Source organism: Lepidochelys kempii, chromosome 5, assembly GCF_965140265.1.
Source record: "Lepidochelys kempii isolate rLepKem1 chromosome 5, rLepKem1.hap2, whole genome shotgun sequence".
In the NCBI taxonomy this organism is placed as follows: domain Eukaryota; kingdom Metazoa; phylum Chordata; order Testudines; family Cheloniidae; genus Lepidochelys; species Lepidochelys kempii.
The window spans coordinates 67,973,188-67,988,642 of record NC_133260.1 but is presented as its reverse complement, the minus strand read 5'-3'; positions in this window follow the sequence as shown (position 1 = coordinate 67,988,642).

The window sequence follows — 15,455 nt, the reverse complement described above, 5'->3', positions numbered from 1 at the left end:
CGTGTGAACTGCCCCTTCTGCCTAAGGCCCTGCCCCTTCCGTGCACACCACCGGAGCCCAGAGGTCCCCCTGCCCGCAACCATGGCCCCTCCCCCAGGCTAGCTCCTCCCACCCCCAAAGCCCCAGAGCACTGGGAGAGCAGGCGGCATGGCCCCAGAGTGCCAGGAGGGCGGGTGGTGTGGCCAGAGCTGGGGCCACCCCACAGGGAGACTGGACTCCACCCATGCAGAGAGGGAGGGGGGGGAGAGGGGCTGGGGACACAGTATGGGCGGGGTCACACCTGTCTGTTTGGGGAGGCACAGCCTCCCCCAGCTTATGATACCCGCCACCCATGATAACACTTTGTTACCATTTAATAGATCAAAAGATGACCATGGTACACTTACACTGTATGTTACTGATTAGGAGATCAATCCTTCTCTTCTATCTTTGCCCCCTGTGATGCCCAGTTTAACTTGCCTCATCCTGTTATAATTTTAAGATCTAGATCAAGAGTCCCACTTTGTTATATCAGGCTGTCATTTTTTTTTCTTTTTTTAACTGAAAGCTAAATTGTTGTACTGAAAACTTTTTTTCAAATCTAAAATGTATTCATTTTTCTTTTTCAGAAGTTTTATGGGAAAATTTTGAATTTTTTTCTGGCAACCTGAAAACTGAAACATTTTGATTTGGAAATGCTGCTTCTCCTCTGGACCAGGCTCCTTGGGTGGACCACACCTCTTGTGATACTCTATGGTCTCCCTTTTTAGTGAGAGAAGGCGGTGCATCATGGGAGTCTCATGGCCATGATGAATCATAGGAGATAAAGTCTGGCTGAAGAGGGTAGGCCATATGGGAGAATTGGGATGTGAGACACCTGAACTCCAGCTCCAATGAGACACAACAGCAGCACACCCAAATTGAAATATTTAACTTTTTTTGATGAAATATTTCAGTGTTTAGCCCCAAAACTGAACACTTTTTTGTTCTGTTTGGGACATTCAGTTTTTCAGCAAAAAAACTGGAATTTTCCTTGCAAAGCAAGACACTGAGTAACGTTTCCCAAAAAATCTTGTTTTCTCTAAAGCCCAATTTTCCATCAAAAATCAGTTTTGATTTCATTTTTTGTACCAGCCCTGCCAGAAGGAATAGGAAGGAAAAGGGTAACAAGTGTATCACATGTTTACTCAGTAAGGCATATATACACATTAATGGGTACAATGCTATTTATTTGGGGTTAAGGATGAGGTTTTTTTCTCTCCCCTTCACATTTTACAGGCAAGCTCACATAAGTGAACATTTAGGAGGGATTTGGATGAAGCAAAGTGAGCTGACTTGGTGAAGAAGCTGACTTGGGCTTGGCGAAGGTGTTCAAGGCATAAAGGGCAGCATGAAAGATAGCATAAAAATATCTGTGAGGAGATAAATGGGGTATTGAAGTTAATATCAATGGTGTAGCAGAGACCACAGGGAGAAAGTGAAAGGAGACCAACAACGTAAAAACACGATGTGTAATGTAGGGCCTTGAAGACAAGGACAAGTAGTTGGAATTTGATGTGCAATACAATAGACATTTATATTCCTGGAAATTGAACAGCAGCTGACAAAGGTCCTTTTCCATGGTTTTATTTTCCTCTGTTTTCATAGCACAGGCATCCTCTTTTTGGAAAAGTATTTTTTATTGAAACTCTCTTGAAAGCAGGATATGTTACATTTACAGAAATAATGACTTCCCGAACCCCAAATGGATTTTGTGAGCTCACAAAATGTTTTAATGAGGTTGTGTGGCTCACAAAACCCCAAGTTCCATAGGATTTGTCCTGCCCTACTTGACACTACATAAAGAGAAGTATCTAAATAAAAATATGACCACAGTATGCTTTGGACCTAAATGCACATCATCTTTGGGACTGATTCTGTTCGCAGCTACAGTGGTATAAATCAGGAGTAATTTCACAGGAGATAATGGATTACACTGGAGAATAACTATTGTAAGTCAGATCAGAATCAGGTTTTCAGGATGCAGATTCCTTTTCTGATACTCTAATATTCACTATATCCCATATGTTCTATTATGTTTTCTCCAAAACAGATATTATCAAAATAAAGCAGATTATTCTACAAAGGAGGAGTCAGGCTTATTTCTCAAAATTTCATAACATGTTTCTATTACTTTCAGGGCTGGATTATGGTGAATCTGATTCCTAGACAAACTATAACATGGGATGTGGGATTCCTCTACGGTCCCACCCTCATGCTGTGCTCTAACCGGAAATGGTCATGGCAGGAGGACTCCCTTTCCTCTTAGGGTGGCAGAGGACGTGGTATGAGGCCCCCCTCATTTTCTTTCTAGAAGTGGCAACTGGGGAGCCTCTCACTTTGGAGCAGCTAGGTGACAATGGAGGTTCCCTCTTTCCCTCAGAGAAGTGGCACTAGGGGACGGGGAACTAGAATAACCTCAGTAGTTGGGGAGTATATGCTTTGGAGGTGGGCCAATCCTGCAACTTTCTTCTCATACCACGTCCTCTTCACCCAGAGCAGTGGATCATGGTTTAATATGCCACAGAGAGGCATGATACAGTTCCTTCCTCAGAGTGCTATTGTTTCAGACTACCTGCAGATTCAGGCAGGCATCACTGCTTCAGTTACATTCAGTTCACAATTTCAAGATTTGTTGCCCAACCATGATGACTAGAAACTTATTTTTGTAAATGAAATCAGATTCTGCCCATATCATATGACTCCAGGAGCTGGGGCCCTTTCCAGTCTTCTAGAGGAATCCAGCCTTGATTACTCTATTGTATTCATTTTTCTTTTCTGCATGTGTTCTGCATATTACTATTCTTTTTGTACAAGTTCAGCATTCAGTAAAGACTAAAAATCCCCCCACAAAGTGCTTGCTCTACTGTATATACAGTGTAATTTGTTCCTTGTTTCCCTTTGGGGATTACATGTTAAAATAGGGAGGTTTCCTGATTAACTTCCTTTGAATTGTTTGACTAGTTCAGATATATCAAAAAAATATAGGCTACAAGGAGTTCCAATATGAATTCTAATTTAATCTCAAATTCTGCAGAAGTTCTCAAGAGAAATGCACACAGCAGCATTTTCAAAGCACAGTTATTAAGTCTTGGCTGTTCAAACAGAGCTGAACTCTGACACCGGTAGAATAGAAGCCTTCACAGTTAGACTTCCTACGGCAGAACTGCTAACTTATATCCTCTTTGTTAGGGGCAGTGCAGTTCCAGTTTGCAGGGTACCATCTGACCCACTGTCCTGTTCATGGTGGAACTAAAGTAATAACTAGAGGTTGCTGGGAAGGAAGGGGGCAGAAAGCCAGCTGCTGAAAGAGAAACATTCTTGGGAGACAGGCCCTGCAGACATCCCAGGGAGAACTTGCAGAAAGTTCCTTTTAAACCAAGAGAGTCATCTTTCAGACATATGAAAAGTTGTTCACATACTCAAGCTCATGAGTGACTTTCAGATCACTACAGCCCTATGTGATCAAAACAACCCCAGGAGGATAGTATACAAAATAATGTAAGGGAAAATTAACTTGCCATTCTAGTAAAATGTCAAGAGTAATCCTGTTCATTTTAAATTATTTCACGTGTATTCCTGCTAATGGATGAGGAAATTTCTCAAATGTTGCAGAGCTTTGGAAATTCCAAGTTTAAAGACAATTAGAGCATGATATAATTCATTACATTAATGTGTTATGTATGTAGTGCCAGTAGAAGGGAATACAGGGGCATAAATCCCCCTTATTCTCCTGCTTTGGTGGTTTTTTTTTTTTTTAATTTCCTGCACATGGGGGAAGCAAATGCCATGGAGCTGCTATGACCCCACATTGTGAAGGTGGGTGGGAAAGAGCAGAACCTTGCCTTTGCCTACAACGGTGCCTGGTGATGCAGTTATGCTGGTACATTGGGTAGCATGGTTGCAGTGTTGCAGATCTGTCACAGTTGACTCCCTTCCAGGAGCAGCAGGAAAACTGGGGAGACTCCTCCATGGGCTCAGCACAACAAACTGTAGCATAACAGGATGCTCTGGCCATGCCTCTCCCCCTCCACCCCGCTCCCAACACATACCCTGTCACCAGGGTAAGGTGGAGTGAAAATCAGCTTTGTCAGCTCTACAGCTGCTGCAGTGAGGAAGTAGCCTCTCTCCACTCCCTTTTTGCCCCCTAAGAGATGCAGAAAGGAACAGATCAGGGGAGAGCCATAAATCTAAATATATGAATATGAAGCTGGAGGAGAGAGAAAGTGACATCAGAAGTGGTTTTTAATGCTCTCGTGTGACTGCCAATGCAGTGAGATTGAAAAAACAAAATGTTTGCAGAACTGGTTCTGTTTTTTTTTTTTACCATTTTTCTTTTTGTTTTTGTGAGCTCTCCACAAACCTACCACTCCCATTCTCTCAAATGGTTGTTTTATGTACAAACCTCAAACCTTTCTGCTGTTGTTTAAAACTGTTTTGGATAAGCAAGCAAAACCTGTTTAAATCCCACTTGCCTCATAATGACATATAATATAGGGTAATGATATTCTGTCCACTTTCTCTCAATTCCATTTTATTATACAACGGCTTCATTTTTTTTAGCACAACAGGAGACTGAATAGACATTTTTCTTTAAAAAATATTGGGCAATGAACGACTTATGCAGAAATCATGTACATCCCCATCAAGTCGACAACAAGAACAAAAGCAATGTTATGGCCACTGATGTTAATTTTCACTTTTACTCTGGGCATGTGTCAATATGACTACACTGCAGCTGTCTTTATAACAGTTTGGCTCCTATTATGGTCTCAAGTACTTACAAGTGCATATCTTGTTTTTCCCACTGATCTTTTGTGCAGCTCAATGATTATGTATACTGCATGACATTCAGTCCTTTGTAAGCAACATAGCAACAGGGTCTGGGAGAGAAGTAGACAAAGACAGAGAAGGCCTTGAACTTCAAATATGGTGCTCAGGATTGTCTTTATTTTGACCCTATATGGGAACAGCACAACTTCTAATTGTATGCTTTCCATGGCACACATTGGAAAGGTGGCAGCTTTCACCCTGGTGGGCTGCTGAAGTGTTTGATTTCCTGGAAATAAATAGTACCTCTACCTCAGTGAATTCTACTCATTGCTGGTTTGCCTGATGATGCCATTTCTTCAGCCCTCAAATGGCTGTATCACATCCTTTACTACTACAGCTACACTCTGAAGACCCAGGGTAAACTCTAGGGGCCAAATCCTAAAGTTCTCCCTCAGGCCTTCATCTGGGACATATTCTCAGGCCCATTAAATCTGTGTTCAATGCCGGACCAAAGGTGAAGGCAACATTTTAATTTGTATTACTATAGATCACTGCAGTACAGATAATAGCTATAATCTTCTTGGTTCCAAGGAGCCCTGACCAAAATTTTCAATAATGGATGGCTAAAATTAAGCTCCTAAATTCATATTTAAGTACCTAAGTATGTGGCCTGATATTCAAGTGCGCTCAACACTTTTGAAACTCCTTTGCCATTAGCAGGGTTGCAACAGGGTAAATTTCACCCTTCCAGACTAAATGCCTGCTCCTTCTGAGCACCCTCCACTTCTATGAATTAAATGCTCAAAAAATTACAGGATGAGGCCAAGACCTGAATATCATTATTGCACTCCACTGTAGAACTTCCAACAAAGCAAATACATGTATTTAACAGAAGCTAGCTATAATACCCAGTACATCATGCAGTCTCTCTGCTAGGCCTCCTGAAGGATCATTCCCTGTAGAATTATTATTATTCCTTCGGGACTTGTGTACATGATGTGGCAATGTGCACTAGTGGGGTGTGATTTCCACAGTACAGTAATGTACTGTGCATTAACAGACCCGTGTAGACTCTGCTGGCATGAACTAAAAGTTCCCATGTACATGTTAATGTATTGCTGTTTGAAAGTCCGTTGAAGTCCACTGAATTATGGAGCAGAAATAGCCCTGGAGTATTGCAGTGTTGGGGGCCCATAGTAGTGTTCAAAAAGACCACACTGAAGAAGAAGGCTGGCTGGAATGCTACAAATTATTTTTGGAAAAAGAAAAAACAAGCAGAATATTTGGGAAATGAAGGAATCTTCCAAAGGACAGGGAGATTTGGACCAGCTTTAGCAAAAATACAATCTGACTCTTGTCTTACTCATATATTGCCAAGTTCTACTAAATTCAATGGGAGTTTCTCTGAGTAAGCCTTGAGTGAAAAATGAATAAGGTCATCAGGATCGTTCTGTTCTGAAAGAAATGGGTGATGTGAAACTGTCACAGAAAAAATGCAATGTGAGACATGCTGAGTAAATAATGTGCCAAACTTCTTTAGACAATTCTCTTCCTCCTCCTCAAAATTCTATCTGGAGGTTGCATAAAATGATAGCAGTACTGAAAGGATTTAATAAAGTGTGTGATTTAACACTCCAAAATCTTTCTGATAGTTGTGTTCATAAAACCCTATTGTAAGTGTCAAATTCATGTATGTGATGATTCATCGCTAGCACATGACTAATTTTTTTTTATTTAGGGCTGCTTGGGGAAGGAATCCCATTATTTCAAGTTAAAGTCCCAAACTATATTTTACTTCTTTATTTATACACAATAATTTTATTTAATCATATACACTTCAGTACTGTGTGAAAACCATGAACAGTTTGTCAAAAGAATCAACACTGTACCACTGTCCTGTTTTTTTAAAGTCTTTTCCAGATTTCCATTGTTTGATTGAAACAATATTTTTTTCACTCTCCATCATTATTAATTTATTCCTTTTTTAATGAACCATGTCTCGGTGGGCTTCCCAGGCCAAAGTCTACAAGCAGTTCTGCTTGTAAAATCTCACCGATGTCATTAGAGTTGCATTTATGGAAGCAAGAGCAGAAGTTGGCTCTAAGTTTTGTTGTCATAGTGTTGGTTCTCCAGAAGGCCCCAAGAGATGTATAGTAGCCCTAAAGGAGGCTCAACTGGCCTATTGAAAGTTTCCCTTGCCAAAGCAAATTGTTTTTGTGGCATAGAACCACCATAACTGCACCCTCACAACCTTCCCCTTCTGACCACCTGTGAACTAGGTGCCTAAAATTCACGCACACAGTGTCCACATGGGGGAATTACAGAGCAGCACACTGCTACTCACCACCCCTATATTCTGGACAGTGGTGTAGTGTAGACATTCCCTAATTTGCACAGAGAACCAGGCCTGCTATGCTGCATGTTACCCTGTCATTCTGACACTACACAAATTCAAGTTCTTGGTATTGATCTACTGGGCTGCCAGGCTGTCTCAGGGATTGCCTCTCCTTCTGCTATCAGGACAGCTGTGGTCATCAGGAACAATAGCACTGTCCACAATTACAAAGGTGACACAGTTGGGGGGTTTTCTAGGAGGGGTGCTTTCTTAGTTGCTGGCCCATGACCCTGGAACTCCCTAACACAAAAGATTACAGTGACCTTCAGAATAAAATTTAAGGTCCTTTTCTTCACAGTAGCTTTCCCACAGTAAATTACTGCTTCCTGGAAACAGTAACTGGGTGATACTGAAAGAAAGGAGAGAATAAAGAGGAGAAAACCATAATCTGTAGACAGCTTTCTAACAATAATTGCACAGGAAAGGTGGGGGGGAAGATTCAAACATCATCTGTGTTTAGCCGACTAGTTGATTTTTTGTAATACTGCAAGGTGATCAAATATCATGGTAACGAACAGGCAGATTGGGGAGGGTGGTTTCCTCCCCACAACCTGGGGGTGGGGGCGGGAACTCAGGCCTGTAAAATCACAGTTCATGTTACAGACAAATTGTGAATCTGAAGTACCTTTTCCGTCCAGTCGGCCTTCAGAAATCAGGTCCTCTTAACTGTACCTCCAGGACCATATTAATAACAAAAATAAGTCATATATAGAAATACAATTTCTTACCAAGGACCAGTCATAAAAAAGTTTGTGCTTTGGCTTTTTGTTTTCCCATTGAACTGTACATAACATCATGCAATTATCTTTTTGCACCAAGTAGAGAAATAAATCATCTCCATTTTGTATGAGGTGTTCACATTTATTGATTTAATGTTCTTGTGAAGCCTTTCATGGAAACAGTTTTAAAACACAAAATCAAATTGCTAGAAATTAAGAGATAACTTTGTAACAAATTCTGATAAGTTATCACTATGAGGTTTGTCAAAGAAATAATGGAGTAAGACAGACTTTTCCAAAGATGTTTTGAATCTTTGGTACCGAATTTCTTCTTCTGCTTGCTTCCTATGTAATACTGTGACTTTTTTTGACAAACAAAATAATAACTCTCTCATAGCTTGCAATTGCCTTTCTTGATAGTCACACTCAAAATACTGAAACCCTTTTTAGCAAGTAGAATTGCTCTTTTATAGGCTGTGACTATGTATTGCTTCTTTTCACTTAGCCCAGCAAAGAAAGGCCTTTCTAAATAAATAGCTAGAGTCTCTTTTAATGTGACAATGTAAATCAGTGGTGGGCAACCTGTGGCTCATGAAGGTAATGTGCTGGCGGGCTGCCAGACAGTTTGTTTACATTTGCGCAGCCACCCGCAGCTCCCAGTGGCTGCGGTTTGCCATTCCTGGCCAATGGGAGCTGTGGGAAGTGCTGCGGGCCGCAGGGACATACTGGCTGCTGCTTCCTGCAGCTCCCATTGGCCGGGAACTGTAAACCATGGCCACTGGGAGCTGTGGGCGGCCATGCAAATGTAAACAAACTGTCTGGTGCCTGCCAGCGAATTACCCTAATGGGCCACGTGCGGCCCGCGGGCCACAGGTTGCCTACCACTGATGTAAATAGTTTAGAAAGGGAAGGAAAGGTGATCCTCATAGTTAAGGCATTAAACTGGGACCCAGGAAGCTTGGGTTAAATGACCAGCTCTTCCACAGACTTTCTGTATGACCTTAGGCAAGTCACTTAGTTGCTTTGAGCCTAAGTTTCTATCTTTAAAATAGAGATAATATTTCCATACCTCATAGGTGCATTCGGAGATACTCAGGAAGTGACGGTGACCATATAAGCAGATAGAAGAAACTAAACTGTCATAGAAGTAATACATTGTAATTCTGAAGACACTTACAGCTATTCCAGTGTGTAATAAGAAAATGTGTTGTATGACCAAATTTTCAAAAGTGGCTCCTAAATGTATGCTCCCTTCAGTTTTGCACACATATTTGGATGCCTCAAAATTCAGATTTTCACTTGGAACGTGGACAGTTTTTATCTAAGTTGGACAAATACTCTTTGCATGTCCAGAATTGATACCAAGAACAGAAGCACAAATTCAGAGGCTGCTTGGAAGCCATTCTGAAAGTGTGTCCTATAATGGAACAAGGTGTAGAAACGTTCCTGAATCTGATGAACAGCTAAACCATAAATTATTTATAGGATTTCTGTTTACCTATAGAAGTGTTCCAGAAACATAAAGACAGCTATCTACAAGTTATTTAGCTATGTGTAGCTTTCATGTTCCTTATTTTACTGAGCTATCAAATGTCTACTGACAGCTCTTATCTCCTGCATAGTGGTTGTGGTTTGTTTGTGTTTTTTGTCCCTAACTTGCTTTACCTCTAGGGCAAACTAATGATCTAGGCATGTGGCCTCTTGTTTCGCCATTATTTTACCTGTGCTGGGTCAGCATTCCAACAGCATTCCCTCCAGGGCTGTTTTTCTTTTTAAATTTTCTGGATTCTATTGTCTTTGACAGGGCTTTTTGTTTCTCCTGTCAGTCTAACAGACTAACTGAGACCTTTTTATAAAATGATGCTCTGTCTTCAAAACTATGTTATCTGAGCAGCACTCAGAGAACATAAATTAGGCTATCACACTGTGTGACAACCTCTTTACATACTTTAATATACAACAATTGCGGTTTTTTATATCCATTAAAGATCTAGAACAATATTTGGGTGCAATAATTGCTAAGCTGCAGTGTACTCAATTGTTTTGAAGGCCCAAACTGCAGCACTATTAAAGAAAGATAGCAACAGGGGTGAATGAATGGCTCCAAAGAATGTCCAGCCTGACTGAACTTGGCAGGTCCAAGTTTACTGTAGTAAACGTTAATGTTTATCTTGATATTTGAGTTCACAGAACACAATCACTGTTGCAATTATGCTGCTTCCTCTTGGGGCTCAGCCTCTGTATCTGTACTGAGGAGCACAGCAGTTGTATAGAAAGCTTTTTTTACCTTTCTGGGGCTTAAGCCCTGACTCCCCCAGACACTTCATACTGAGTATCAATCAACTTGTATTCTTCAGTTACTGCTAAGAATTTTTAATTCATAAACACACTTCCAATGTCAAACTCAGGCACAGGACTTGTCAAGCCTATCAGTGATAAGTCAGTTTCCTAATAGATCCCGAAACCCCAGTAACTCTGGGGGCATCATTTTAACACAGCAGGGGGAAGGATTTGGATTTATATTATCTCTCTTGCCAAAGACATACATGCAATACACTGGTTGCATATGAAATCATTATTTGGAGGGCATATTGTTTTAAAGCAGTGTTTAAGAAGAGTACTCAGGTTCACATGATTTCAAATTTTAATTCAACATTTCTGATATATTTAAGTGACTTTGAGTGACACAGCCTTGACTCTTTACATCATTGTTTAGCCTGTGAAAATGTAAACACACACGCACTAAGAAATATGACAGTATTTCTGCATTTTCAAAGTGTTTTTCATTGAAGACTTACATATAAGCTGTTCTACAGGGGTATTCTCATTGGGAGTCTCCTAATTAATAACTGAGGGTAAAATTCTTGCCCTACTTCAAGGGTGAGGAAAGCGCAAAACACAGTGGAAGTTCTATATTTCTGATGTGGCTGAAGGAAGTTGGAAGAAGAAAGAGGTTGTGAAGAACCTTAGCAGGAAGATTTCTTAAGTCCCACACAGCATTGTATTATAGCAACTCTCTGAGTAGGATTGTGGAAGGTGGTGTTGTGGCGATGTGATTGTTGAGTATATATGCAGCATAGATCCACTGGGCCAAAACCCTTGAATGAAATCCAGGATTTCTCCTTTAGGTTCGACCTCATATGGGAAGGAATAGTAGTCTATCCATGTAGCACACTAACTCCTACTTAAGAATTAGGTGAGGATTCATATTCCCCAATATATAAATAATTTGCCCTATGACTAGGATTTCACACTGGGGACCAGGTTTTGGACCCTTGATGTTTTGGGAAAACTTTAGAGGAAAAATAAGTTTAAACAAATCTTGAATTTATATCAAATATCAAGACTAGAGCTGGCTGAAATTTTCAAAATTTAAATTTTTCATAATTGTTTTAATTCAAAATTGATTGTTGATTAACCACTCTGAAATTCTGCATTGTCAGCTTGCTCTATTAAAGGTTCTTTGGGAATGAGTTATGGAAAATCTGTTGGGACTCCTGTGGGCTGAACAATGGAGAAATATTTATGCAATGTAGAAAAAAATAGGATGTTCAGGTAGGGCTTGATCCAAAGCCTGCTGAATTTTTCTGTTAACTTCAGTGAGCTTTGGTTCAGGCCTCCAGGGCAGTAAGTTGCCATCTGTTTAGTTAGGATTTCACACAGAGCATAATGCCCTTGCAATTCAGAAACTGCATTGACTTCCAATTTGTTTCAAGGTGCAATTCAAAGTATTGGTTTTGATCTATGAACCAATGTATGGGCTGCATTTTGAGAACTTCGGATTCTGTTACTTTCTCCATGCTTTAATCCAATACAAAAAATGAATTGGGGTTTGAGCTAATAGTTCTTAGACGTATACATGTCAGAGATCTTGAGAGGGTTGTTTTAATGGGGAGCCCTTAATTGGAATTTGTTACCCACTTGGCTTGACAGAGTCCAGATGTGTTCATCTTCCAAGCATGGTGCAGGGCCCATCTACTCAACCTGGCTTTTTCTGAAAGTTTGAGTTGAGAGTGGAGAGTTTAACTGGAGGAGGGTGGGCCTTTCAAGTATAATTTTATTTACACTTTGTTAATTTAAACAATTACTATATCTTTGAAAATTGTTTTGAACACTTATGGGCCTGGAGAGATGCCATTAAGTGCATTGTATAAATACATAGCATAAACAGGTTGGAATTTTCAAAGATTTTAATGTCACTTTTGGGGGCTGTCCAGTGTAAAGGTTAAGAGGTGAATTTCACTTACATTCAGAGAAACAGAGAGTGAGTGAGATACTTTAGGGGGTCTGAGAACAATTGTGGGATCCAAGGTTCTTCATTTGTACTTTCCACTTCCACTGTGAGCTTTAACCTGCTCCCAATAAAGTCAAGGGCAAATATCTCGCTGATGTCAATTGAGGTGGGGTAAATTCTTATGATTCCCTCTGGGTCCTTTGACAACTCCCTTCCTTCCTTCCATTTTTTTCATCTACTGCAATATTACTTACCTACCTACCTAACAGGGATACTGTGAGGATTACTTGAGCAGCAGAGTGGGATTTCCTTACTCACGCTGAGTATTGTCATTCCCCAGGAATAGTCATGTTGAATTCAATGGGGCTATTTGTGAAATAGGATGCTATGCAATGCAACTAAGGGTATCAGAATCTGTCTGTTAATTTCCAAAAAATGCAATTGTTGTGATTGTAACCATACAATCCAGACAGAACAAGGACCAATGTGTAGCTGTGCTGCCCAGCGAGCAGGAGAGAAACAAGATTGTTTCTCTGAGAGTTACAATCTCATCCTTACTCTGGGTCAGAAGTAAGCTGGCTTCCATTCCCTATACTTGCCCACCACCCAGTCCCCAACCAGCCATATGGGATAGGGAATAGCTTCTGGCTGGTGACTGTAGTCTTCCCCGGCAGTGCAGGTAGTCTATGAAGGAAACTCAGAGTGTTCCTTACACCCTTTACTTCTTTGTGCAGGCACACAGCTGGGCTCAAAATTTAGCCCCCTCCCCCATTTTTTTCTATTTTAATTTAAAAATATGTGACCCAAGAGAAAGTGGTTACTATTACTTGCTGAGAAAAACTGAAAGCAAGCAAGCAAACAAAAGCATTAAAAATTCAATGGCCCCTGTCCCCACCCACAACCATATGTAGACAAAGGCATCAAGAGACAAGAACAACAAAATCAAAGTCAAGAACGAATCACTTGGAGAAAAAAAGAACCCTGGCCAAAATATGTGTTTGTCAGCCAATGTTTCTATTTATTTATTTTCGAGAAGGATTCTGTCAGGATGGAAGGACATTTATTATTTACTGAAGGTTTTCTGCTGCGCCTGCTGCCCTTGATAGCAAGTATCATTCCAGACGGAAGGAAATAAATAAATGAGAAACAACTGATTAGGAAGGACTGGAGTAAGAAGCCAGGGAGGGCACTCTGATAACTAGTTAAAGACTCAGCAACTGTATTCCTGTGGCTGCAGTGCTTTTCCCTTTATTTTTATTCTCATTTTTCTCTTCCTCTTTCTGTCCAGGGAAGGTTATATTTTTCTATAATTACCACAAGCAAATCTTTCTCTGGCAGCACATGTAATGATTGATAGCATTTCCTTTATTACAGTAGTGGGTGGCTTTTGCATATCCTCTCTTCAAATATATTCTTTAAGTCTCTGTATTAGAGGCAGTACTAAGTGGTTTGCTTGTAGTAAAGAAGATACCAATTAGCTACATATGGTTACAAAGCTACAACTGCCTGATCGTTTGCTGATATTTTTGAGGTCTATCAATGGACCTCAAAAATGGACACGTGAAATTATGATTAAAATCAGAGGAAGTAATTTGCAAGGACAGACAATGATCCTTAGAGTACACAAGTTAAAAACAAATTCTTACCTTTCTCTTCCAAAATTTGATATTATAATGGCTCAGACACTAGATGAGTCACTCTGCTCATTTAAACTGGAACTGCCAATGAAAATGGTTATAAAGAGAAAAGCAGTAATTCAGGGAAATAAAGACAGAAGCCACCAGGAAGCAGGCTGCCAAAATTTTGGGGTTGGAGAAGATTTGACCATGGATTCTTTGGTATGACTCTTTGCCACACCATCTTATTCAGAATAAAAAGTAAAAATCAAAGATTGTTTTAGCTGTGCAGGAAAAAGAATAACGAGTGATTAGTGAAGTGAGTGAGTCTAACCTTTGGCTGTGTCCCACACATAGTAAGGAACGACAATATTTCAGAATGCTGGACGTGAGTTTTACCCATTTGGCTTGAGCTCTGAACCTGACCCTACAAGCCTTTCTGCTGTGAGTCCTCCTTATTCATAAAAAGAAAAGGAGTCCTTGTGGCACCTTAGAGACTAACAAATCTCTAAGGTGCCACAAGGACTCCTTTTCTTTTTGCAGATACAGACTAACACGGCTGCTACTCTGAAACCTCTTTATTCATGTGAGTCAGTAGCCAGTGGAACCAGTTTTGGGGATTAAAATTACTTTCATATCAGCTAAAGATCTGGCTCAAAGACTAGAGCAATATAAAGTGCTCTACTTGAGGTGGATTTAATAAGGTCATCTGAAAACTGGTGCTATTTCAGAATGAGGATACCTTTTTCTATGCAGCTTCATGCTGAGAACACATGATATCAATGCTCTGTGTGCTGCACTGCCTGCCAGTTAATTTCTGGATGACGGTTGGTTTCAATTACAAAACTCTAGGGCCAGATCTTCATCTGGTCCCTAAATGATTTGGGACTTGATTATTAGAGACAAAGTGGGTGAGGTAATATATTTTATTGGACCTGTAAAGCCCATCTTAATATCTCTGGCATGGTGCTGACTCCGTGGATACTCCAAAAAAATTAGTGGGTGCTTAGCACCCACCGGCAGCCAGTTCCCCCCTTCCCTCCCAGGGCCTCCTGCCTGTGGTGATCAGCCTTTTTGCAGCATGCAGAAGGCACTGGGAGGGACGGGGGGGAGTAGGGTTGCCATCTTTCTAATCGCATAAAACCGAACACCCCTACCCCACCTTCTGCCCGGCTCCTAAACTGAGGCCCTGACACTGCCCTGCCCCTTCTCTGAAGCCCCTCCCCCTGCTCACTCCATACCCCCTCCCTCTGTCACTTGCTCTCCCCTCACCCTCACTCACTCACCCCCCCTCCCCAGGCCCGGAGGAAGCCGTTCCTATGATCTCTGGAATTTGGCAAGGAATTAAAATGAGAGCTTTAAGATGAATGGATATTTGGTTATTATAGTTCTTATTTGTGGGGAATGCAAAGGTCAGTTTTGTTTCATGTGGGTTTAATTTTTGATAGTGGATGAGCTAGCCTTCATAAAAGGCAGAGAGCGATGGACAGGGGCTTTCATATAAACTGAGATAAATAATTATATAAGTAAAGTATCTTTAAGCAGCCATGGTCCTGTGAAAGCAGATAAATCAAATAATGATACAGGTAAAATTTCTGTTTGATTCATAATTGTTCAGTTGCTGTAATAGAGATTCTCTGTAATTTTATGTGCTGGACCGGAGGTGGGAACACTAGATAGAAGATGTCCTATATTATTGA